Source organism: Ambystoma mexicanum, chromosome 2p (genome assembly GCF_040938575.1).
Source record: "Ambystoma mexicanum isolate Mex_15411 chromosome 2p, UKY_AmexF1_1, whole genome shotgun sequence".
In the NCBI taxonomy this organism is placed as follows: domain Eukaryota; kingdom Metazoa; phylum Chordata; class Amphibia; order Caudata; family Ambystomatidae; genus Ambystoma; species Ambystoma mexicanum.
Genome location: NC_090923.1, coordinates 773641227 through 773668964, shown reverse-complemented (window position 1 = coordinate 773668964; position 27738 = coordinate 773641227). Strand labels below are relative to the sequence as shown.

The 27738-nt window shown below is 44.3% G+C and overlaps 1 protein-coding gene across 1 annotated transcript in view; it reads left to right on the top strand.

Moving 5' to 3' along the window:
* Positions 1 to 27738, top strand: part of LOC138566778 (cytochrome P450 2G1-like) — a 687553-nt gene that overhangs the window by 105918 nt on the left and 553897 nt on the right. The gene's annotated exons all lie outside the window — the stretch shown is intronic.

Genomic DNA, 27738 nt, shown 5'->3' with positions numbered 1-27738 from the left:
TGCAGTTTAAATTACTGAATATACTATATTATACACCTGCCAGGTTGACCAAGATGTCCCCATAGGTGGAACATTGCTGGTCCAGATGGCAACCCATACCTGCGGGTCACCTTCACATGTTCTGGGCATGTGCCCAGCTAAATGAGTTGTGGGATAAAATTCTAGGTACCTTATCCGGAGTGGTGAGCTCCCCTGTGGCACAAACTCACACAGAGCATTATTCAGTATATAGCCGGAAATTCAAAGTGAAAGACTCCAGGACTTCGAAAATATGGGCTGCATGCTCACCAAGAGAGCTATCCTTTTAAAATGGAAAGATAAAAAAAGAATAGTTGATAGCATTGACTTGGGCTCAAAAAACGAAGACCGATATGTTTGCACCCTTACTTCCTCATCTGGACCCTTTGATATCTTGATGGAATTCCATTCCTACTTGGCCACATTTGAAACTACTGTCTAGGACACACCTGATATACAGTATCCCTGAACCTGTGATGAATATGTCTGCCAGAACAAGATTATCCACAATACACTGTTTCATGCTATTATGTATTTTTGTTATGCACAAACAATAACTGTTTGAGATCATATGCCATCTGTTGTACTCTAAATTGCCAATAATAAGTAAAGGTTTTAAAAATAATATATTTGATTCTTGACTTGTTTATGTGTAGCTTGGCTGCTGCTTGATGGTATCTAGCCCTGTTATTGGTCGTGGTTCTTCGGCAAATCTCGTCTCCACTCTAGTCGTCTGTCTGTGGTGTTATTGTTGCCTGTGTCCTTTGAGGTTGTCATGGTCTGTTAAAAAGTCAGGTTTTGAGCCATTTCCTGAAGGTGATGTGGTCTTCCGTGGTTCTAATTCGTTTGGGCATGGGGTTCCAGATGTTAGCAATTTTACATGCGAACATTGTCTGCCAAATATTATTTTTTTGTAATGTTTTGCCTCTATTTGTAGGTCGTTGCTGAATATCAGGTTCCTTCCTGGGTGATACCGGCAAATCTTGTCTTGGTGGAATTCAGAATCTTGTCTGTGCAAGGATTGGTGGGCAATGTAGAGTGCTTGAATTTAAAGCACTTTTATACTGGAAACCAGTATAGGGTTTTCATTGCTGAAGTGATCTGGTCTCTTCTGTTTATTCTTAATAGGATCCTGGCTGCAGTATTTTGCACCCTTTGGAGATTCTTGATGAGTGTTTCTGGCAATCATTTGTAGAGGCTTTTTGCCTAGTCAATTCTATCATGGATATGAGGAGGATTCCTTGAGGGAAGGAATGGTTGGGTAGTAATCCTCTCAGCAGTCGTAGGAGAAAGAAACATTCTTTGGTGATTGCGTTGACTTGCAGTTCCAGGGATAGTCCACTATCCATGAGTATTCCTAAGTTATTTACTATGTCGGTGGTCTCTGGTTTCGTTCCCATGCTGGTCGGCCAGTTTAGTTGTGGGTTCTCTCTGTTGAAACCTGCGGATGACAGCATTATTTCCATTTTTGCCAAGTTTTGTTTAAGGTTATTCGTTGTTCTCCAGTTGTAGATGTCTGTGAGGCAATTGTTCAGGCTGTTATTTTGTTCCTGGTTTCTGTTTGTTTTCACAATCACTTCTGGGTTGTCTTTGTAATTGTAGTGTAAGTCTGTGAGTTTGAATGATTTTCATCAGTGGGCACATGTAGATGATGAAGAGCAGAGGAGAGAGTCTGGATCCCTGTGGGATTCCACATCTGTTGTTTGAGATGAAGGGTGGTAGGTACATTCTTTTAGTTTGTTTTGTCAGGAATGAGGTAAGCCACTTTAGTGTGGATTTCTGTATGCCACATTCCATCAATCTTTTAATCAGTGTTGCATGGCTGATTGTGTCAAATGCCGCTGATATGTCCAACAGTATGAGGGCCAATTCGGCATCAGCATCTGCATTTATTTTCAGGTCATCCCATTTTGATAGGAGTGCTGATTCTGTTTATCTACTTGGTCTGAAGCCAATTTGTGATCGGTCAAGTATTCAGCTTGTTTAAACATATTTAAGAAGGGTTTGGTACACGTGGCTCTCCAGGATCTTTCCTGGGTAGGGCAGGTTGGATATCGGTCTGTAGTTTCTTGGGTCTTCTGCGCTTTCTGATTCTTTTTTTATCAGCTGTTTAATGTATACTGATTTTCAGGAGGACAGTACTATTCCTCGTTTGTGTGATAGATTCATTAGGTTCCGGAAGTGTTTTGCCAGGGATCTGAGGTTGAGGATTCCTTTGTAGGTGTGAGGGGGGCAAAGGTCCGCTGGGTATCCTGCACGGTTGGTGTCCTTGATCAAAGTGGCAAAGGTTTCATCTGTAATTGGTTATAGGCAGGTGAATTTAGCCGTAATCTGCATTTTGCCTGGTGTCAGTGGTCCGGCATTTGTGGTTGTATTTTCCCAGGCTAGGATGATTGTCTCCTGGATTGTATCTATTTTTGATTTTAGGAGGTTTGTGAGGTTGTCACAAAGTGTTTGCGTCAGGATGATGGAATTCTTACAGGAAGAGTTTTTTTTTATCTCTTTGATGATTTTGAAGAATTCATTCTGTGGATTGTTTGCTGATTCTTGTGGCGTAATAGCACTTTTTTGCTGTGAGGACTGGTGCTTTGTATAGTTTGAATTGTCTTTGGTATTTTATTTTGTCTTGTCAGCTGTATTGTTCTCGCCATTTCGTTTCCATTTTGCGTTTGATTTCTTCAGTTCTTTCAGTTCTTCTCTGAACCATTTGCTGACAGTTGTTTTGTTGTAGCTTTTAATGTTTTTGCTGGTGCCAATTCATCAAGGGCCTTGGTGATCCAACTGTTGAGGGTATCTTCTGCTGTGGAAATGGTTGTTTCGGTGGCTTCTGTTTCACTTGCGAGGGTTGAGTCTAGAAGGTTTGTTAGGGCTTCTAGCTCTAGGTTCGTCCAGTTCCTTTTCTTGCTGGTATGGAGTATTTCCTTTCTGTCTTGTATGTGGTTTTGGGATGTGATGTAGAATGGTATCAAGTAGTGGTCGCTCCATAACATTGGTGTAGGTGGCGCGGATATGCATAGTACTTCCCTGCAAAAAATTGCATCTTGGGTGTGTCCAGCGTTGTGGGTGGATACATTTACTATTTGCTTGAAGAACAAGTTTCCAGAGTCAGTTAGCAGTGAATTTCTTTTCTTTTTCAAACAGATGTTGAAGTCTCCCAGTATGACTAGGTTGTCGTGGTAGGTTGATAAAATGGTGGTCACGTCCAATAGTTTTGTTGAAAAGTTGGGATTGTAATAAGGTGGTCTCTAGATCAGGAGGAATACTATGTTAGTTTGCTGTTGAGCTCTATTTTGATGAGGAGGGATTCACAGTCTTCTATGTTGGTTGTGTTGAGTTGAGATGCTTGGATGTGTCATTTTTGTATAATTGCGATTCCACCTCCTCTTCGGTGTTCGCTGTTAGCGTGTGTTAGTTTATAATTGCCCGGTATCGCTTTGTTCTGGATGGCTTTTTAGTTATCTGATAACCAGGTTTCTGTAAGAAAGACCATGTCTGTGCCTCCTTCGCTTATAAGGTCATGGATTTCTATTGAATGGTTTGTCATGGATCAACATGGAGAAGGCTGCAGTCTAGTTTGTTTGATTTTACTTTCAGGTTGTTGTTTGGGTTGTTAGTTCTTTTTGGTGAGTTGTAGGTTGAGATTCCGTTGCTGGTGGGATTTTCTGGGTTGAACTTGTTTGGAGGTTTGGTTCTTTGGTGGTTGTTCTCTTCGTCAAGTAGACTGATAAGGTTTATGGGAGGATTGGTTGGTTTTGGTTTGTTCCAGTTGGTGAGTAGTTTTGGTACCCATCCGTTGTTCCAGTCTTTGGTGATGTAGGGTGTGTTGAGGGTAATGGATTCCAGTTTGTCCCTGATCCTGGATGGGGTATTTTCCATGGTGTAGACCAGGTTGGGGTGGTATATTACTTTCCATGGTGCATCTGGTGTCCTGGTGGGCTCTGTTTTAGTAGCGCTTATTGCTTGACCATTCGTTGTTGCTGGTCCGTCTTTGCTTACCGCGCAGTTAGAATGTGGAGAGTTAGTGGGCCGCGTAGTGTGTCTTTGCTCTGTTCTTTGTATGTGTCCTTGGGCCATCTGGGCTGTTCTTTGGGCAGTTTTTTGGTATTGTGGGATCATGCTGGTCGTCACCTTCCTGAGCGGTTTGAGTTTCCTTATTATTTATGTTATGTGATCTGGCTTCTTTGTATTTTATGTGTGAGACATGGTGTTTGAGTTGTGGGTTGTATTCCTTTTAGTGGGCATCCTCTTTGGATTGATGTGTTTCCTGGTTGTTGGGGTTTAGTCTTTGTTGTTTGTGTTTTGTTGTTGTTTGTAGTTGGTGAGGTACTGGATCTCGGTTGAAGACCTTCGTGGTTTGGTTTGTTTCCAGCTCTCTCTTTTCTGGCTCCTGTGTGTTGTTTTGTTATTTATATTAGGGGTCCTTTGGTTGTGGTTGTTGAAACAGGGCTTGCAAACCCTTGCAGCGTGGTAGTTTAGTGATATTTTCTTTCAGGCTCTCAAATGCAAAACATCTGTGGGTGGATATGTCTGGGTTGGAGACACAGCAATTGTTCAAAGGGGACCGGTACCTTAGCTACCGGGGATTGTGTGAGAGCCCAGCAAGTCAATGCAGTAACACCTAGATTTGGGGCACCTGGATACAGGTCCACAGCAGTAAATGCAGCAACCTTACTCTTGGGACACCTGAATAGAGGTAGAAAGGCCTAAAAAGGGGCACAGCAGTCAATGCAATAACACTTCGATTAGGGACACCTGGGTAGAGGGAGAGGCGTCTACTATGGGGGCACAACAGTTAAACCAATGACAATTAAGATTTATGGTTTGCCAAAACAATCAGGCTAGAAGCACGATATGGCTACCTAACAAACTCAGGCTAGGTGCAAGACATGGCTACCTACCACAGAAGTGTAGTAACAAGAAGTGTACTAACTACATTCTCAAAGGTTCAAGGAGTATACATGTCACATCACCTGACAGTAGATTGGCAACCTGTAATAGGATTGGCAATAAGACACCTCCTATAAACTTCTGAGAAAGACTATGAGCATCAAGGATGCACATAACAAACATTGGGCCTCATTCCGAGATTGGAGGTAGTCATGGCGCTATTTGCGCCATGACTGCCTCCAATAACGGTACCACCACCGGTCTCGTTCAATGGGGATTTACGGGTGTAGTCCGACCTTTGCGGCACCGGTAAGTCCCCATTGAAAAAACCTTTCTCCATTCCCATTTGAGCCCCCATAAGGCTCAATGGGAATGGGGAAGTAGCTAATAACGGTACGGCAATTTGCGGTACCGTTATTGGCTCTGATTTTCCTTACCTGGTCCCGTCCATAATGCCTGGTCAGACCAGGCGTTAAAGGAGGGACCCGCTAAGGGAACTCGTAGTAGGGCGGTAAGGGATTACTGGCACCGGTCTCCTTACCGGTGCCCGGTATCCCTTACCGCCCTACTCATAATGAGGCCCCCCCCTCATGCGCATTATGAAACTCTCTGTCGCATCAGATACACCACGTCTGAATAGTTTTTATATTTAATTTGGTGGTTTTAGCATTTTTTCATTCTACATGTGTGCAAATCTAATATCTATCCACTTAAACAAAAAGTAGCCCTAAAGTAACATATCTAATTTACATTTACCTACACTGGATACCTATGAAATTCCAACATCGTGCCGTATTCGCTGCACCCTCCAACACAGATGTTGTGCATGCAATATGAATCCCTCTTCATCATGGGGACCTTTCCTGATCACCCCAAGAGATGCTATGTTTTAAATTACTCTTTAATTTACTTTTTTGATGTTTTTACAATCATTATTCCCCTTTGTTAGCTTCTTTTTTCTTAAATATGCCTCTTCTCTTAAACCTTTTTTAATTTCTTATTATGCTATGACGCTTTAACTTAATTTCCGCTAAAAATATGTCTTACTTTCGACCCTACAACTGCAATATACAGTGCTACATTCTTTTCTTCACTGGCCCCTAATTTATTTCACCCATGATTAACCATTTGTCTTCCCTTTCTGTACCCTTAACCAGGTAACACCAACACAAAGAAGTCATTCAGAATTAAGGTTTTTGTTTGGCACTCAGCTGCATTGTGAATTGAAGACAGACTTACACATCAATGCTATTAATCTTAACCCAACTCTATCTTCAACTCTACCTTTGTATAACAGCGAATCTATCTCTACTTGTCTACTTCTCTATAATATTATATATATGGTCCACTTCATTCCTCGCTCGACTTCCCCAACATACTTGGATTTTTCATAGCTCTAATGTCCATCTATTTATTCTCTCTCACCTTTACAAATGCAGACAGCAGGTCAACATATAAGGTGAAGCAACATGAACCAGTTCTGGCCCATATGCATAAAATCTTCCGCCATGCAGTGATATGCATGTTTGGCTGTCCATTTGATCTGACCTCCCATTCTCATTTCCCTATTTTCCTCTTTCTTCAACACATTCACCATTTTCCATGGTCAACTCTAGATCTAGCTTTTAACTTTTGCATAGGCACTGGCAGCCCCAGGATCTCCCAAACTACCAACATTTAATATCAAGCATTGACTAAGCCAATCGTTATGGCTTTTCAGTACTCATGAGATAGGCATTTGCCAGGCACTGCCTTAATGTTGCTACATAGCCGTAAGATAAAAACAACTGAAGAAAGGTGTGTTTACATATGAATATAAAAGCAGTACCTGGTAAATGTACATTAAATACACAGGGGGTCATTACGAGGTTGGCGTTAGGGGTTTAACAGAGCTGCCGGCCCAGTTAAACCCCTGCCGCCGCATTACGAGGTTTGCACGCGGGACCCGAAAAGGGGGCCTGGCAAAACGAGGTGCCCTTAGCGGGTCCCGCTAGCAGACCAGAGAGCAAACAACGGGCCTGTTATTAACATTAACATTGTTAGCTCCCTCCCCATTCCCATTGAGCCCTATGGGGGCTCGAATGGGAATGGGGATGTACCGGGTCTGGGTTCCTCGAATGAGGAATTACCGGGTCCTCCAAGGTTAAAAAGGTCTGGTAATTCCTCATTTAAGGAACCCGGACCTGGTACCCGGTAAGGGGGAAACCATTCTGCAAATTGCGACATGGTTACCTCCAAGGTCGTAATGACCCAGTACATACATGTTTCAAAACTGTTGTTTTTTCGAATACTGGCGTTCTAACAAACTTAAATGCAAGGAATGAAACACTGCTGCAAACGATTTCGTGGAAGGCACACTTGATTAAGAAATGTTGTATTACACCAGTGGCACATTGGGGGTCATTACGAGGTTGGCAGTAGGGGTTTAACGGGGCCCGTAGAGCTGCCGACCCAGTTAAACCCCTACCGCCGCATTACGGGGTTTGCTTGCGGGACCCGCAAAGGGCACCTGGTAGAACCAGGTGCCCTTAGCAGGTCCCGCTAGCAGACCACGTAGCTAACAATGGGCCTGTTATTAACGGGCCCGTTGTTAGCTCCCTCCCCATTCCCATTGAGCCCTATGGGGGCTCGAATGGGAATGGGGATGTACCGGGTCCAGGTACCTCGAATGAGGAATTACCGGTCCTCCAAATTTGGAATGGCCTGGTAATTCCTCATTTCAGGAACCCGGACCCGTCACCCGTTAAGGGGATAAACATGCTGCAAATTGTGGCATGGTTACCTCCAAGGTCATTATGACCCCCACTGACTTAACTCTCAGAAGACTGCTAGGAAATAACACTGGCAGGCTATTTAAAACACACAGTTTGATGTTACTGCTTATTAGAGCTACCCCAAAGGAATCCCATGAGGGTGTTTTTTGGTGCGTCTGGGCAGGAGTGGGCATGGTCATAGAGAACAGCATGGCCATTTGCAGTCAATGGGTGGATAAATACAACACAATACCCACATGCTGTTTGTCTCTCCTCACAAGACCTGTTCCCGAACAAATCTTAATGAAATAATTTCACAGTGGAATAATTTCACCAACTAATGGCCAAAACTAAACTAATACACTACAATGCACAATGTTGCTTCTTCGGTTCCTCTTGTTCCATCCAGATTTTTCATGATACCTAACATCCAAGCAAAACAAACTATGCCTACATCCTGATTCTATTAACTAAGTCGCATGTACTAATCTCTCTGTAACCCTAACCTCTCTACCCTATTTTCATCTTCTTACCATGGGTTCACCTGATGGGATACCGTCTGGGAAAGCTTTGGTCCTAGGTGTTTATGGTGGTAGCTTGCACAGCAAAAACAAAGCACCTACAAGAGACACTCATTTCTCAGTGTTAGTCCTCTATTCCACTGTCACCATTCAAAACATTCTCAAACTGACCAAACCAAATGTTTAGGAACAGACTCATCTTATCATGTACAAAGAATATACTGTATGAATGTATCATGCCCTACTCGAGCTTGGAGTCAGCCTGGAGCACAATTTCAGATGGTGATGGGTGCCCAGGCGACAATGCAGGCTGTGGCGCAACAGAAGATGGTGGGCGCCACAGAGGTATGCGATTGATGTCGGCCAGCAGAGAGGGCCCACACCACCTGGGTGCCAGCGATGTTTTCCGCTCATAATTTCTGATGAGCACCCAGGTTCCGGGCTCTAATGCATGTCCTGGGCCAGTATACCGCACCGGTAATGCCTCCTGCACCTGCTGATGAATCAAACACAGTTTTTTTACTAACAAATTACAGTAAATGCTGAGTACAGGGTATTCTCCTCTCTCATTCTTTTAGGCTTAGGTGCGCACCACACATTCGCCGGTCTCCCCATTATGATCTCATAGGGGGAGAGCCCAGTTCTGGCCTGCACTGACATTCGCATGCACAGTAACGCTATTGGTAATGCATCTTCCCTGTATTTCATCGGCGGTAGCTTCCACCTGCATTTCTTTAACAGTCACAATTACATTTTCTATCATGCAGTGCACTTCCTCCGATTTTACTGTCAACATTTTTGTACTCAAATCAGAGGAAGTCTGTTTCGCAATCTTGTCTGCATATGCGTTTCCTTCTCCCACTTTACATGTTACTTTTTTATGCGCCTCGCATTCCACTATTGCCAGGTGTTTTGGACACGTAAATGCAGACAGTAATTGCACAATCAGAGGGCCATGTTGAATTCTAGCCCCATGGGATGTTAAGAAACCTCTCGGCCCATAATCGGCCAAAATTATGAACTACGCCAAAGGCGTACTGGCTCGAAATTTCACAAGTTCTTGTTATTAGGCAATTATCTCTGCTGCTAGGGCGGTGTTATAAGGAATTCTTTTACTCTCCACAACACTTTTTAATGTCATAACAGCATATGCGGCAGTTGATGTGCCGTCAGGTAGTTTAAAACAGGAGCCATCACAAAACAGTTCCCCATCTGGTTCTTTTAGTGGTGTGTCACTCAAATCAATTCTCCCTTTTGTTTCTTCCTCAGTAACCATTAGGCAATCATGGGGAGGCAATTCAGTCCCACCACTGTTTTCCCCAGGCATTGGCTAAATTCTGCTGGATTCAAAGCGCTACACCTCATAATTTGGATGTTGGGCGCGAACAATACAATTTCATATCCAGTGAATCTAGCAGAGGTGAGGTGTTGCGTCTGTGTTCTATTGAGTAGAACATCTATGGCATGTGGCACCATCAAAATTAAGGTGTGCCCCCAAAACCTTCCCTTCTGTTTGTTTCACTGACGCAGCGCAGAAGAAAAATAGCCGCACTGCCTATTTCTTCCACCTTTTTCCTGTGTTAAAACAGACAACGCGCATCCTTCATTATCATGCACAAATAGCCTAAAAACCTTTTCATAATTCGGTGTGCCCAAAACTGGAGCAGAACTCAAAATGGTTTTTAGAAGCCATCCCTATTATCGCTCTCAAACCTTTCTGTGTTGTTGGAATAGGCATACCAGAAATACTTTTTATTCTCTCTGGTGTTAATCTTCTCCCTTCCTTTGAGAGTAGGTAACCCAAATAAGCTACTTCTTTCTGACCGTACTGGAATTTCTTTATGCTTGCTTTATGGCCATGCGTAGCTTGATGAGTCAATAATAGAACAATACCTTTTTTACATATCTCCTCCGTATCAGCAGAGATTAGTAAATCGTCAATGTATTGTAACAATACAAAGTCTGCTGGTAATTCTAACATGTCCAACTGCTCTTTCAACGCTCTATTGTATATACTCGGACTTTCAGTATAGCCTTGTGGAATGCATGTGAATGTGAATGATCGTCCTCCTAAAGTGAAGGCAAATAAATACCTGCTTTTTTTGTGTACTGGAATGCTGAAGAAAGCGTTTTTTCAAATCAATAACACTAAAGTATTCTGCCGAAGCAGGGATCATTGTCAAGATCGTAGTGACATCTGGCACTAACGGGAATTTGGGATCTACCACTTTGTTCAGTACACGGAGATCAATTATGAAATGGTACGATACCTCGTTACCCCCTTTCTTGTATGTGGGAAGAATGGGGCTGTTACATACACTACCTGTAATCTGTTCAATCACTCCCAATTTCACCAAATCAGAAACAATAATTTTCAATCCTTTTCTCCTTCTGCTGAAATTTTATACTGCGGAATACGCGGTAGCATTATTCCTTCTTTCAATGTAATTTTTACTGGCTCTATTTTCAAACATCCCACATCATTGTCATTCACGGCCCAAATGCAAGCTGGTACCTCACTCAATTCTCCTGTTAAGGGTTCCGCCATAAATTAAGAAGTCGGCATACTCTGGGGAGAAAAAGTCAAAAATACCCATCTGGTGTACAATGGATAACTGCACTCAGCTTTTTCAATAGGTTTAATCCTAAAAGGTTTTCTCCACAATGCTCTGTTAAAAGGAATGGACAATGTTCAGTAAAAGGCCCTATTGTCACTGCCACTGATTTGGACTCGGGGTTTACTACTGAGATATTTTGTCGCCCTGACAGAGGTATGTCTGGAACCAAGTGATGATCTATCGAGCAATTTTGTGCCCCCCTATCTACGAGGAATCTATGCTCTTCATTCCTGATTTTCATCTCTACGTAGGTTCCTTTCTGATTCATGGGAATAGACACTGGTTCCGACCCCTGTCCTGGGCTGTCCTATTTGCTTATTTATACTCCCAAAACGTGTCTCACTATCGTTTATTTCCCATGGTTTGCCAGAAGAGATTCTATCAAAAAATAACAACAAAACATTTTTTCTAATGTTAGCAGATATTGTGGCACAATCTAGCAGCTCCCACACCTGGAGACCCCACAAATGCGAGGAGTGCCACAAAGTAATAAACACAAATATCTAGCTCAATTCCGGAAAACTATCTGAAATTAGTAGTACGCGTTGTACATGCAGTTATAGATACAAGTACTGTGCACATGGAGACCAAACCTCCACATGAACACAATTACATACTCGCTCCAGACACATTCTTTCTTGCCAATCGCGAGTGCCAATTTTGCAGCCTGGTAACAGTATCCAGAAAGGGAAACCTACATGTAGCCCAAATGGGCCAATAACGTAGCCCAAATTGCCAAACTCACTCTGGCTGTGAAAAGGAACATCACAACACAGCCCTAGCTCTGAAAGTGACACAGACATGTGACATGGATCGGTACTCCTGATTTGGAAATATTAGTTAAACAAGCCACTATTGGATTAAATTGGCATAATGGAACAAGAAATAACATTTAGAATGTAGGGTAAGACACAAAAAGCAATAATACAATATAATACAAATAAGTCAATTAAGTGCACAGGAGCAAAAAAAACAAAAGTTTATTACATGCAACCATGGCCAGGAGTAATTGAAAAAATCATTCAAGAAACAATACAAAATGGTGGTCTTATATAGCAGAAAGTACAGTGACATTACAAAACATTGTTTCAGAATACTTTGAAAATATTATTTGTTGATTGATCAATCAAGATTTCTCTATAGAATGCCTAGCCTTATTGGCCTATCTACCCCTCGTGGCCACCCTGTTAGCCACTTCATAATAATGACTTCATGATGGAACTATTCTCGTTTTACAGACTTATGATTGGAGAATCAACATTTGTATTATGTTTAATTTAATCCTTGGTGTTCAATTGGCAGAGCTCCTGTGGCCTTTTTAGGGTGAACTGCATCGGTAATTGCTGACCAATGAAATTGTGAGGTGTGAACAGGCTGTCAACAGTTCAATTCTTGGCATCCTGTTCTCATGAGAATGAACACTTTGGCATCATCTTAATGTTCTCGCATTTCCAGTGGTGTCACCCAGCAGCATACTATTGATTGGAAATATGTAACTTCTCCCCTACCTTTCCCGTGGTTTTTGTGCATGACCTCATGTAATGTGCTCCTAGGCCCTTTGCCCTTGGACCGTACACCTGTTGGGATTATGTGTGGCATTACGTCTGTATGGTCGTGTGGTCTGGTGACTAAAATAATTCCTGTAATTCATCGGTGTACCATCATTATTGCATCTTCTGTGCTCAGCTATAGCCTTTGAAATGTCCTTCATCCTACATACTGAGTTCTCCCTGGGCTAAGAGCTTACATTATCCATGGTATGTGTTTCCATTCCCAGGCAGAGGTTTTCCTACAGTGGGCAATGTGCTTCTGTTTGACTGACTATGTCCTGTGCATATAGTCTTGTTCTCACCAGGCCTGTGGCCTTGTGTTTGTTAGTTTTAAGAACATGGGCAGACATGTTATTAGTCATATGTTTCAGTTGCTGAATATGTTAGACCGGATTGAGCATTCATATTCGTAGTCAATCCCTATGTGGCATTATAACCACTCCCCTCATGGATCCTGCTTCTGGTAGGAACATCTAGTTAAGACATGTTCCCTTCTGTTGTGCCTGGGAAGGAATTTCACCTCCTATTCCTAACCAATCTCTTTCCAACTTTACACTGTGTTGAAGCTACTGTTCTTTACCAGCACATTCCTCATTCACTAGCTTCAACTGACTGCCTTTTTGCCGTGAAAAAATATCTTGTATGCTTTGAGGCCTGCTATTCGAATGGCCCATGTGTGGCCTTCAATTTTAAGTCCTGCCGAGCTTCAGGAACCTATGAAGCATTAATGTATGCATATGTGTATATATATATCATGTGACACATTCTCTACTTCTTAGTGTTTCTTAGTGTTTCACACCAGCTACCTGGTGTGTTTATCATTTCTTCAAGTCTTTGCTGAGGTGTGTGCGTGTGTATTCGGTTAGGGCTAACCTCTGTCTCCTGTATCCTCTTTGCTCTCCCCAAATGTGTTTTCTGTCCTCTCAACAAGATCATTAACTTTGCTACCAAGACTCTATTTGAACTCCCTCACTTCACATCTACTTCCTTGTACCGTCACCAGGCTGGCTGATGATGCAAAACATGGCCAGATTTAAATTATTTCTCCTGGTTCACAAATCTAGCCACAGAAATTCACCACTGTATCTATTCTGCTCTATGCAACTCTATTAGCCTTCTTGTAATCTTGGCTCTGCCTCCTCAACTACCTTTTTGTGGCTCCCCACCCTACCTGTGATTGCTCTCGCTTCCACTCTTTCTCTCTTCTTGCTCCACTTGGATGGAATTCTCTTTCCCGTACATCCGAGAAACAATCCACATGGATTTGTTCAAAACCAAACCAAAAGCCTACCTCCTCACCTCCAATTTACTCTCTTAACCTACCTCTCACTTACCTGCTAGCTAACATTTGTCCTGCACCTCTAACCTGCCTCTGTCTCTCACTTCCTCTGTCTCCATTCTAGCACTTTACACATCATGGTCACGTTCCGAGCACAGTTGGCCGTACCACCTACCTGCACTTAAAAATGTCCAATGTTGGTTGTTCTTAATCTATGTATTTCCCCTTATATATTGTTCCTGGTGACTGTTACATTTATTCCCTTCCACAACCTGGTCAGAATGTCCCTCAAACTCACCCCATTGTAAGATGCTCACTGCTTCCCATCAAATCTGATTTATTATCTAGTGTACGTTCCTTTGGGATCAGAAGGGCATTGTTCCTCCTGTAAATAAATACATGCATACATTATTGTCTCTTTGTTGTCCTATCATTGCCATTCCTTCTCTGGGTTAAGGCCTAGCTATTAATTTACCTGTCATCTATGTGTATGCGTTTGCTGGCTGCTACCTATCTTGCATCTCAAAGGGAACTATCATTGCTATCAAAATGCATGTGTGTGTGTGTTGCTGTTGTCCGTTTATCTCCCAGTGAAGGAATATGGTGGGAATGGCAGGATGACCTGCTACGACCTGGACCTTTGGACTTGAATTTGTGTTCTGCCTCATGCTTTATGTGTTTTCATAATTTATAATTCCTTTCAAGTGTGGGGTGTAACAAGCTCAACCCAACAAATGTTTTGGCCAATTATGCCACATCATTTCCCGTTCTCATGCCAACCACAAAGTCAGCTGGCACACCTTTACTCTCTCTATTCTCTGTAGCAATGATGTTGGTGATATGTCAGTGGCTATGCCACCAAAATGTGCCAAAACCAAAATGAACAGAACCATGCTTGCAGGCAATAATTCTCAAGAATCATAATTGTCTGTGTTCCCCAAACAAGACCCGATCTGTACAACTATGTCAAAAACATATGATGTACATCAGCTCGATTTCATGTTTCCAAATATGCCCTCTGCAAGATGGCCATAGAAATGCTCTAATATTGTTGTTGACTGTTAGGCAAGACTGTGTGCAGTATCCTTTGGAAGACTACAGCAATCTCGACCTCCTGGCAATAGGAACCCAACCTTTGGTATGATCTGTAATACACATGATGGGTTCTAATTTCCGGAGGTCAAGGTTGCTGTAGTCTTTCAAAGGATACTGCACGCAATTTTGCCTAATAACTGTTGGCAGCTGTGGGAAGTGAGGGAGATGCCCGAAACTCCCTGTGATTAATCTCCTTGGTTACAGGAATTCTCCCAAAGGTGATTGGCCGGCTGGCTATCAGTCAAGGACAGCCACCCTGGTGTGTGATTGACAGCTAGGCTGGAATGAATGGGAAAAACCTGCATAAAAGGTGAGGCATTTGGCTTGGAAGGCAGAGTCGACCGCTGGACGAAGGAATCCGAAGAAGAACTTGGAAGAGACACCTGCTGCAAGTCCTGGACCATTGGTTTGCCTGGTGAAGCCCTGCTGCAGTGCTGAAACTTTGAATTTGTTTTGACTAGAGAAGCCCTGCAAGGATGACTTCTCCCCTTGAGTTGGTGGGACCAATCAACTCCAAAGTGAACTTGTTTGGAGATCCTCTCGGAGCTGGCTGTACTTCCACTGCTGCTGCTGCTGGAACCGAAGTGCCAGGGAGAACACCAAATTGAGTCGATCGATTTTAAGTCAGACTTGAGTGCCAAGAAGATCCTCCAGACTTCCCTGAAGCAGGACTGACCAAGCCTGAGCCACCTCAACAGAGTGCTGGACCCCAGATGCGAGGAAAGTCTGAAGTGGTATCCGAGAACCACAGTGTTGCTATTTGCTGTCAGATGCTAGGAGCTGAAACCGCAAAGTGCCCCTGAATTGAAGTTTGCCCATTGCTGCAGCCAACCTTCCCATTGCAGTGTAGGAGTCCCCAGATGCCCTGCCTCTTGTCCCCACGACTGAGGCACAGGAACACAAGGAACTGTAGAGCTGTACAGGAACAGAAGTCAGGTGGAACCATTTCTTCTAACCAAAGGTACTGTAAAGTCTAAGAGAACTTACCTCTTGTGGTGTGGCCTTACTTGTTCACAGTTGAGACTTGCTTGTTTAACCTTGCAGATTTGCTTGCATCTTTGCCCCTCACAAGCCTCCCAGCTTGTGGCCCTTCAAGTGATCTTATTTCTACAAACGTTTCTAAAAACATTGTGCACGACTTGTATTTGCTTGCAAAGAAGAGATTTTGTTCAACTAACCTTGGCTGTCCTGGATCCCTGAGAGACTCTTCTACCTCTGACTTTGTGCTTTTTCAATGTACGTTTCATTGGAGGGTTTTAAAAGTACTTTCCAGTTTATGAATGCTTTGTTATACTTTGTTATTCCTATATCTAACCTTTTGCACCAAACTCATTATTGCTCTAACTATAGCAGTGATAAATCATTGTCCACAGTGTCCTAGCTATTTAAGTCACCTGAGGGTGTAGGAAATGTGTGTGTGCCATCCCCAACGGGTATCATCTGATTTAGAGAAACTAAGAGTGTGTTTTGGAGTGCATTATAATTGTTACATGTTTTGCTCCCTTCTAAAGAAGGCTTATATAACTGACTGTTAAATAAATAAATAATTGTTTCATCAAGAAACCTTGAGTGTAAGTGTTTATTTGAATAACTGTCACTGTGAAACTCAGTGTTACAACCCTACTACTCACATTGACCATTCTTGAGATATGCCTGGCTGCTAAGCCACACTACCAACCTGTGAAGTGCAGACTTATAGCAAAGGTTGGGTTCCTATTGCCAGGCGGTCAAGGTTGCTGTAGTCTTCCAAAGGATACTGCACACAATCTTGCCCAACACTAGAGGCAGCGGTGGGATCTATTGTACAGTTGTTACATTGTGTGTTTGCTTTACATTTGGGCTACCTGGGTGTGTGAATGTTTGAACATCTTACATGGATGGTGTTAAGGGTTACAGAGTAACTACCTATGAAGGAATGAGAAATCTGTTTTTGTTGGAGTCTATTTTTTATGCCTGCTCTCCTGAGCTGAGACAGCACTTGGCTGACTCAAAAGAGAATGGTCCCAAGATGCTAGCAAATGCTGCTGACTTGTGGGTTGCCTACAGGGCCACTCACAAGGATTCTGGGACCACTCACAAGAAGTATGAGGGGAAGCAGCACAAAAAAGATGACAAAGAGAATTCTAAATCCAACCAACCAAAAGAGGGCCACAAAAATAAGAAGGGTAAGCCATGTGGGTCAGTCTATTGAAACCTCTGGTGCTAAACCAGAGGGAAATCAGCAGAAGCCCCCATTCCCGAAAACATTTGATAAATGTTATGCTTGTAGGTCAACTGGCCATATGAAAGGGGATCCCAGATGCAAGGGTAAACTACAAGGGTCCACACTGCCTCTGTATCCTTCATCCCTGAAGGAGAAGTTCATATGGTAAATGGAAACTTTCATGTATTGGCTGACGAACCCATTGGAGTCTCAGTCAGTGTTTCTTTAGTATCCCTGTGTCTTTGGGAACAGCAGAATGTTGGTGTTCAAAGCAGCTAAAAGCAGGTGTTAAAACCTCCATGGCGCTAAGGGACCTCGGAATCAGGCGGTATGGGTCGGCGCTGTTTACGCCGCTGTAAACCCCTTACCGCCTGGGTCCTAATGAGGCCCAATACCTATAAGAACTGTTACTCCTCAGGCAGTGGCTAAGGCCCTTCTTGGTATTTTTACCAGGGTAGGTTTTCCTAACGAGGTTATCTCAGACAGGGGGACCAATTGTATGTCCCACTACATGCAAACCATGTGGAAAATCTGTAGAGTGACCTACAAGTTCTCAAAAGTCTACCATCCCCAAACCACTGGGTTGGAAGAGAGGTTTAATAGAACTATGAAGAGCATGATAAGTGTTTTAGAATTACCCCTTGGAAGAAAGTGGGACATTCTACTGCCATGCCTTCTCTTTGCTTATAGAGAAGTCCCTCACAAAGGGGTTGGCTCTAGCCCCTTTGAGCTCTTCTATGTTCATCTGCTTAGAGGTCTATAGGCCCTAATCAAGGAAGGGTTGGAGAGGGCTCCTTCCCACAAGCTAGTGAGAGTGACTGACTATGTGTTAGGTCTCCGAAGGAGAATGACACACGTGATGACAGAAGCAAGTGAGAACATGAAAGCAGGTCAGGCTCTGGATAAAAATTGGCATGACCAGAAGGCCAACATGGTTGAGTTTATTCAAGACCAGCTAGTTCTATTTATGGTACCTACAAGGCACAGGGCCTTACAGGACAAATGGATTGGACCCTTCAAGGCTGTGGGCTGACTTGGAGAGGTCAATTATTTGGTGGACTTGGGCAACCCCAAGGAGGCCCCCAGGGACTTTCACACCAACCGCCTAAAGGCATATGCATCTAGACCAGGCCCAGGAGCTTTACTCTTACCATCTGATCAAGAGGAGGGGGAGAGTGAACCTCTACCTGACTTTCTCAGGGGACAAGCTTTAGATGGAAAAATAGGAGTTAATCTGTCTTCTGATCTGACTCTAAAACAAAAGAAGGAGTACAAAGCTTGGTTAAATCAGTATACCTCCCTGTTTTCACTGACACCAGGCTTGACCCTTTGGGGCCAGCATGATATTCTCACTGGTGACTGTCTTGTAAAGGAATGAATAGCCCCTCCCTCTCAAACTGAATGCAATGGAGAGAGACCCACTCCTCCTCAAACCCAATGTAAATAACTTGTTGAGGTGTTCAATGACTCTAAATGTTGTAGAAATCAGAAATGTAGTGCCTTATAGAAAAAAACTTTAAAGGAGGATCTATTGTGGGGTAAAAATAGGTTGGTCAGGCATTTCATAATTGGTCAGCCATGTTCAAGACAAAGTCAGGCACTCTAAGGTGGATGCTGCGCATACAAATAAGTGAATTTCTGTTAAACCATGTTGAAATGAAGAAAGAATTACCTCATGGTAGTTCAGTGAGAGTTTGGTAGTTAACGACATGATGATTGGGCTTCTTTTCTCTATTCTTCACAGTGACAAGCCATGTGAGCGAGGTAGTAGTCAAGGGAAGATAGTGGGTGATGCATTCAGTTGGTTCAATTAGCAGCGAGGATACAGCTGATGCCCATATTTGGGCCTCTGGGACAGGAAACCATGATACAGTTGCTAAAATTGTCTCAGGATTGATGTCATTGGTGTTCCCATTCTAAAGGTCAGGTACAGCACACACAATATTAATCAGTTACAGATGTAGGTATGGCCTGGGAGCTTTTGTGAATTGGCAGCCCAGTCAGCCAACCCTAGAAGAGGAAGGGGCTTGTATTGGAGGGTTTGAACCTATGAGAGAGCTACACATCACAGATAGGGAGCATAGCCAACCAAGAAGGGTTTAAAAGGCAGGAAATACTCAGAATTGTCGCAGAGTCCCAGAGATGTCCTGTATGATGTGCCTGCTGGAGGAAATAAACCTGATGACTTTTTTAAATCGATCTGAGCATCCTGCTGTGCTCCAGAGTGTGTTCTTTGCCCAGAGATGCCAATGCCCGGTATTAGGATGATGGGACCCTCCTCTGTCAAAAGCAGGGGTTACAGAATATCAAACCATGTATGAACCCACATAAAGGAAGAGGTCAAGAAGATGCTTGATCCTGGAGTAATAGAGACATCTACAAGTCCATGGGCTAATTCTGTTGTACTAGTGCCAAAAGCAGGACATGATATGATATGATATGGCATTTATAACGTGCCTATACCCAAGTGATTCAAGGCGTGACAAGGCAAGGGACGGGGAACAGAGGGTAGACAGAGACAACAATCCTACTAGGCCAGGTGTCATTCAGATTGTGCAAGTGCATGGGAAGGGGGACGGGACAATGCAGTACATGAGATAATAGTGGAAGGGGGAGGGAACAGTGCAGTACATGAGATAATAGAATAAATAAACAATAAGTGAAAGTGCAGCCCGTTGGTGGCAATTGCAAGGGTAAATGCAGACATCAGGAGTCAAGTGCTGGTAGTGGGACTGTAGGGATACAGAAAACAGTCCCCAAGTGCGGGGGTTGCCAGGAGGCAGTGACTGGTGGGGGAGGAGAACTGGGCCCGAGATCAGAGGGTAGCCAGGTAACCAGTGCAGTTTCAGATTCAGCCAGGAAATTCAGCAGGGGAGAGCAGGAGACAAAGCAGAAGCAAAGAGAAAGTTTCTGAGTTGCTTCCAGAACCAGCAATGGTTCTCCTCAAGTTTCAGGGAGTCAGGGAAGCTCTTCCAGGGGGAGGCTCTAGCCGAAGAAAGAGATCTACCACCAACTTGTTGCTTGGAGAAGCGACTGGTCCTGTGGGAGTTGGAGGCGGAAGAGCGAAGAGTTTGAGAAGGAAGATATTTAGGAAGAGGGAGTTGAAGGTACTGAGGCCCCAGGCCACAGAAGGTCTTGTGGACAATGCAGAGGGTTTTGAACTTAATCCTCACAGCCACTGGGAGTTAGTGCAGAGATATCAGTCCTGGAGAGATACGATCCCTGGACTTGAGGACAAGGACAATTCTTGCAGTCCTCTTCTGGATGAGTTGCAGAGGGCGGAGAGTAGAACCAGGCAGATATAGAAACAGGCTGTTGCAATAATCCAGCCTAGATAGTACCAGAGCTCCGGAGACAGTGAGCTTCTGGGGGAAGGAGGGGAAAGGAAGAATACCTCTGAGGAAGTGCAGCTGGTAGCGTGACTTCTTAGAGATGTCTAAGATGTGGAGTCGAAGATGACCACAAGGTTTATAGCCTCACAGGTAGGAGCAGGAACATGTCCAAGAGAGGCCTGCCAGAGAGTGATAGGAAAGGAGGGAACGGGTGTGTCGATGAGGAGAATCTCAGTCCTACTGGGATTAAGGCAGAGATTATTGGTGGCACAGCACTCCTGGATGGCGGACAGCAGTCAGAGATGAGAGAGGGAGAAGAGGTGTCTGACGGTAGCCTGAAAATGAACTGAGTGTCATCCGCATAGCACTGGAGGTTGGGGCAGAGAGCGGCAATGTGGTGGCCAAGAAGTGCTAGGTATTGGTTGAACAGCCAGGAAGAGAGGTTATAGCCCTTTGGAACACCACAGGTAGAGCTGGAGATAGAGGAGATGAAGGACCCAAGTTGAACCGGGGAGGGTCGATCAAAGAGGAAAGAAGTCAGCCATGCCAGGTTATCACAGAGACGGTTGAGCAGGATGGCATGGTTGACCGTGTCAAAGGCAGAAGAGAGCTCAAGTAAGATGAGGACACAGGGGGTGTTGGAATCAAGGTTGGAGAGCAGGCCTTCACTGATGTTCAGGAGAGCAGTTTCTATGCTTCTGGCAGCTCTGAAGCCAGACTGATGAACATGAAGACAACCAACAGATTCAGTGTGTAGATTGAGCTGGGAGATGGCCAGATTTTCCAGGGGTTTGCCCAGGAAAGGAGTGATGGAGATTGGCCGATAGTTGGCCGGGAAGGACGGGCCGGCTGAAGGTTTCTTAAGAAGAGGGTGCACAAGCAAGTGCTTCTGGGGGGAAGGGAATACTCCAGTGGCAAAGGAGTGGTTGCTAAAATTGTCTAGAGCAGGAGCTAGGGAGTCAATGTGGTCCTTGATGGCTTTGGAGAAATAGGGAAGAACCTGTTTTGACAAGACTTTCTAGTAACCTCATCTGGGGAGAACAGGGGAAAGGCAGAGAAGTAGGGAGGAGAGATGGCTGAAGAAGGGCCAAAAGAGGAGCAGAGAGTAGAGGGTGGAAGGGGAGAGGAGGAGAGAGAGGACATGATGTCCTGAGTTTTAGAGATTAAATGAGAATCCAGTTCTGTGCAGAGGGCCTGGGAAGGGACAGGAGAGGTAGAGACTGCAGCAGTTCAGCCGAGTTGTTCGATGCTGCAGAGATGCAGGCTTGGATGTGAGCTCTCTTCTTGGTGAGAACAGAGAGTCGGTATTGCCTTTGGAGCAGGAGGAAGGTCAGTTTGTCAGAGGATGTACCAGACGTACACCATTTCCTCTCAGCCACCCTGCACTTGCGTTTGAGAGTGACGAGGTCCGAGTCGTACCAGGAGTTGCACTTGGCTTTGGGCTTCAGGCAGATCGTCATGACAGGGACAAGAACATCGAGAGTATCAGACATAGCAGAGTGAAGCGTGGAAAGGGCTGTGTCAAGGTGTGAGTCAACCAAAGGGGGAGGGGCATGAGAGAAAGTGGTGGCGAAATCCTCAACTGACAAGTGCTTCATGGGTCAGATGACTAAGAAGGTGGGTGGAAGTGCAGGAATTGGCTTGGTCTGAGGAGTAGAGAGGGTGAACTGGGAGTAAAGGGGAAAGGGATCACTCCAGGGAGAGGAGTGGTGATAGCGATAGAAAGCGGAAGGTCTGAGGAGATCAGAACATCCAGAGTGTGCCCTGCAGAGTGAGCTGGGCCAGAGGGGAGAATAGAGAGTGAGAGAGATTCATACTGGTCAAGAAAGAGCCCTGAGGAGGGACAGGAAGCATACAGATGGATGTTGAAATCTCCAAGAAGGATGAGTTGAGTGGTCAAGACCAGGAGGGAAGAGGTGAGGTCCGCCCACTCAGAGAGGAAGGAGGAGATCTGACCAGGTGGCCGATAGATGGTAGCCACAGTAAGGGAATGGCTAGGAGAGAGAGAGAGCTTGCAGACAAGGCATTCAAAAGAGGAATAGGCCTGCGTGGGAATGACAGAGGCAGGAATCCACTCAGGAAAGATGAGGGCTACACCCCATCCGGAACGGTTGGACCTGGGTGCTGAAAGGACCTTGTAGCCATCAGGGAGGAGAGTATCAAAGCTTGTGACAGAGCTAGCCGCGAACCATGTCCCGATGAGACCAAGGACATAGAGGTCAAGTTCCTCCAGAGGAACTAAGGAGTTGAGATTCTGTGTCGACTATAGATCTCTTAATGCAGTCACCACGACTGATGCCCATCCTTTACATAGGACATATGAGCTGCTGGATAAACTTCGTTCAGCCAAGTACCTCAGTACATTTTACCTAACCTCAGGCTACTGGAAAATAACTTTGACAGACCATGCCAAGGAAAAAACATCATTTTCCACCCCAGGAGGCCTCTACCAGTTTAAGGTTATGCCTTTTGTACCAGAATATGCACCTGCTACCTTTCAAAGGATGGTAATTAATGGTCTGAATGGGATGGAGGACTTCTGCATGGCATACATCGATATCATTGCAGTGTTCAGCCATACTTGGGAAGAGCATATTGACCACTTAGGATATGTATTGCAGGCTCTTGAGCAGGCCCATCTGACCATTAAGGCAAACAAGTGTCAAATTGGTCAGAGTAAAGTGGTCTACATTGTACATGAGATAGGAGAAGGTGGAATAAGGCCACTGCCTAGCAAAGTACAAGACTGGGCCACCCCTACTACTCAAACCCAGGTGAGAGTCTTTTTGGGTCTCAATGGTTACTATATGATCTTCATAGAGAACTATGGGACCATAGTTTCTCCCTTGAATGTGATCTTCTCACCCAAATTCCCCAAGAAGATCAGGTGGAATGAGGAGTGCACTAAGGCATTTGAAGGACTTAAGAAAGCCCTTTGTCAAGCTCCAGTATTGAGAGCTCCTGACTACAACCAAACCTTTATTGTACAAACTGAGGCTTCAAATAGGTGCAGTGCTGATGAGAAAGGCAGGGAACACCCTATCCGCCTCATCAGTAGGAAACTGAAGGACCGAGAAATAAGGTGGGCAACCATAGAACGTGAATGTTTTGCCACTGTGTGGTCTTTGAAGAAGTTTAGACCATAATTGTATGGATATACTTTTGTAATTCAAACAAACCACCAAGCCTTGAGATGCTTAATGCAGATGAAAGGGGAACATCCTAAATTATTAAGATGGTCAATCAGCCTTCAGGGGTTTGATTTCACCATAGAACACAGGTCAGGGTGTAATCACCAAAATACTGATGGTCTTTCCAGAATGTATGACCGACTGTAAGAGTGGATTAAATCCTCCTATCCCTTGATTTGGGGGGGGTTGGGGAGAATTCTCAGACGTGTGATATTTCCTCACTACCTTAGAGACCCACAACCCTTTTGCTGGAATTTAGGACATTTAATTTCTAACCTGGAGAAAAGTGAGAATGTTTTCCCACTCTCTCATGTTTTTTTTGTGTGATTTATACTCTGTGTTTCATTTGACTGTGGAGTCTGACAAACTTCATACGCAACATCTTTGCATTTTGACACACAGCGCCTTCAGTGCAGTGTAACAAGGAAGTTTCTTAGATTTCATAAAGGTTTAAATACATTCTCTTGGTAAAACAGGGAAGTGAGCAGGGAAGTGAAATTTACTTTACTTTCATTTTGTAACTTTCTAGACCCAGTAAACACTATCTTACCGTGGGGTGCAGGGGGGGTTTCTTAATATCCCCTTTGTCTAGTTTCTCATGTAACATTTTTTTTTATGTTACCCTTTCTACCATTAATGGCTGGTAGCAGTGGTTTACTTGTTACTACCATTGTGTGTTTTTACCGCAGGCTGCTTTCGCAGCTCCAGTAAGGCACCCATTGGTGCCCATTTTGTCAAAATGGCCCCAGTCTTCTTTTTTTTTCTAGTCAGAAAGATTTACTCGATGCACAAAACCAGGTTTGGTCCCTTTGTTCATTTATCTTTGGCAGGATTCACATGTGAATCCCACCTCTGGCTCCAGTGTGTCTGGCAGGGGCAGGAAGTGAGGGAAGGGCCGAAACTCCCTGTGCTTAATCCCCTTGGTTACAGGAATGCACCCAAAGGTGATTGGCCGGCTGGCTGTCTGGCAAGGACAGTCACCCTGCTGTGTGATTGACTGCAAGGCTGGAAAGAATGGGTGAAACCTGCATAAAAGGTGAGGGTTTTGGCTTGGAAGGCAGAGTCGACCACTGGACGAAGGAATCCGAAGGAGAACTTGGAAGAGAAGCCTGCTGCAACTCCTGGACCGTTGGTTTGCCCAGTGAAACCCTGCTGTGCTGTAACTCCGAATTCATATCGACTAGAGAAGCCCAGCAAGGAAGACTCCTTCTCTTGAGTTAGTGGAACCAATCAACTCCAAAGTGAACTCATTTGGACATCCTCTCAGAGCTCGATGTACTTCCACTGCTACTGCCGCTACTGGGACCGAAGTGCCAGGGAGAGGAACACCAAATCGAGTGGGTCACTTTTAAGTTGGACCCGATCACCACACAGATCCTCCTGACTTTCCTGAATCAGGACTGACCAAGCCTGAGCCACCACAACAGAGTGCTGGGCCCCAAATGTGAGGAAAGTCTGAAGTGGTATCCGAGAACCACAGTGTTGCTGTTTGCTGTCTGACGCGAGGAGCTGAAACCGCGAAGTGCTGCTGAATCGAAGTTTGCCCATTGCTGCTGCCGATCTTCCCATTGCAGTGCAGGAGTCCCCAGATGTCCTCCCTCTTGTTCCCATGACTGAGGCACAGGAACACAAGGATCTTTAGAGCTGTACAGGAACAGAAGCAAGCTGGAATAATTTCTTATAACCAAAGGTACAGTAAATTCTAAGAGAACTTACCTCTTGTGGTGTAGCCTTACTTGTTCTCAGTTGAGACTTGTCTTGGTTAACCTTGCAAAGCATCTTTGCCCCTCACAAGCCTCCCAGCTTGTGGCCCTTCAAGTTATCTTATTTCTACAAGAGTTTCTAAAAACATTGTGCAAGACTTTTACTTACCTGCAAAGAAGATCTTCAGCTCCCCTAGACTTTGATCAACTAACATTGGCTGTCCTGGCTCCCGATAGACTCTTCTACCTCTGACTTTGTGCTTTTGCCTTTCCCCCAGGAAAGGGTTAATTTACTTTGCATTGGAGGGTTTTAAAAGTACTTACCAGTTTATGAATGCTTTGTTAAACTTTGTTTTATTCCTATATCTAGCTTTTTGCAACAAACTCAGTATTGCTTTAACTATAGCAGTGATAAATCAATGTCCACAGTGTCCTAGCTATTTAGGTCACCTGAGGGTGTAGGAAATGTCTTTGTGCCATCCCCAATGAGTATCATCGAATTTAGAGAAACTAAGAGTGTGATTTGGGGTGTATTATAATTGTTACATGTTTTGTCTAAAAAAGGCTTATATAACTGACTGTTAAATAAATGAATAATTGTTTAATCAAGAAACCTTCAGTGTAAGTGTGTATTTGAATAAAATTCTGTGTTACAACCTGACTGCTCACATTGACCCCTCTTGAGATAAGCCTGGCTGCTCAGCCACACTGCCAACCTGTGTTGGACAGACTTATACCAAAGGTTGGGTTCCTATTGCAAGGAGGTCAAGGTTGCTGTACTCTTCCAAATGATACTGCACACAATCTTGCCTAACAGTCACCCACTGTAAAACGTGCAGACAAGGGACTCTTGACCTGTCCTTGTATATCATGTTGTATGGTATTTCCAGTAGAAACACTATATCCACCTCACATAAATAAAAGTAATAATACAAAATGACATAGAAATAAAAGGCAATTCCATCCCAGCATATCCCTGACTACGAGTCACTTTTCCTCCTGCTGCCAGACTGCTTTTATATCTCTTCCTATTATCAAGTGGGCACAATTCGGCACTTTTTTTTTTTGGCTGAGCACCACTCTTTACCTTTTGCATGTGCCTGACTGCTGTGCCCCTTTAGTGCCAAAAAAGAGTGATGGTAATATTGAGGGCCTTGTAAAATGGAGGACCATATGTGCCCCTTTAGTGCACATATGGTCCTCCATCTTACAAGGTCCTCAATATTACCATCACTCTTTTCCCAGGTCTCTCCATTGCATTTCTTTGCCTTTATGTATTGCTTGCGTCATGCAAAATGGGAAAAAAAGGAAAATAAAGGAAACATAACAAAGAAATTGATGCTTACCTTCGACTCTCCTTCTTGCTATACAGGAGGTTCATTGTAGTTCACTTTAGTCGTGCATAGCTCGCACATTGGCCAGCCCATAGCCGCACAGTCAACTGCCTAACTCTCAATAGCATCATCCCCATTCACCCACACCGTCATACAACTTCTGGACTCCAGGCTCTCAAGATGTTACGCTTTCTACCCACACATTACATCACCAACCATTTCATTTGGACACACTATTTGCTGCATCAGTGTAGAAGGCAGAGTGTAGCTTAAATGGCATTCAGAATATCCTTTTGAAAAGGGCAGAACACCAGCAATTTACAGATGCCAAACATTCCAGTTTACAGATGCCAAACATTCCTCTGGTCATGTAGATCCTTAGAGGGGCACAGCGCATTGTTGAACAGAAGTGGCCAAATCCCAGTCACAAATGCCTGCATGCCTTATTCCCTCTGCAGACGACTACATCACACGTTGTGGCACTGTAAAGCAAGATATGGGACTCGCATCTTCAAAATCACGCTGCGCTTGTTTGTGCCATTTCTCTTCTGCGTGGTCGCTGTCGCTCTCTGTCCTGTCACGCCTCAGAACGTGAAACATCAGCAGCGTGTACACCCCAAACGTGCCCCTCCGTTCCCTCAAACGTTGTTGTCTTTGTAGCCCTAGTGTAAGCTTTTTTTAAAACATTTTCTTTTGCTGACATTGCGCCCTGCTGTATATCCTTTTCCCCCTTTCATTTATCCCAGTACAACCCGTGTTTTGCTTTGTGGAGTGTTGCCCATTTGGATTTTCACACCAACCCTCCCGGCCCCGTCCCACACCCACAACCCCACCGTCCATCCACCAGCGTGTGACTGCTGCTCAATGGAGTCTGATGTATTCGTTTGCTGCCACCACTGTCTGTTTGTCTCGGGCGTGTAGGAAGCGACATCTTGCCCAGGACTATGCGACTTTAGTAGTGATAGTGTGTTGTAGAGATAGTTCGATTTCTTCATGTGTGAAAGAACTTTCACCTAGGCATCTGTCTAGAAAGATGGGCAACTATATATGAGCAGACCTTAACAATACACAAAGTAACATTCATGTAAAAAAAAAAAGTACGTCAGAATCTCTTGCCAGGTAATAGTAGAGGAAATATAGCAAAGCTTCCCAGAACAGGACAATGGAACTGTTCTGCATTCAAAATGGCCTAGAAGAAGCTCAGCATAGGCCATGTGGTGTTGAAATGAAAGAAGTTTGGGAATAAACGGGCCT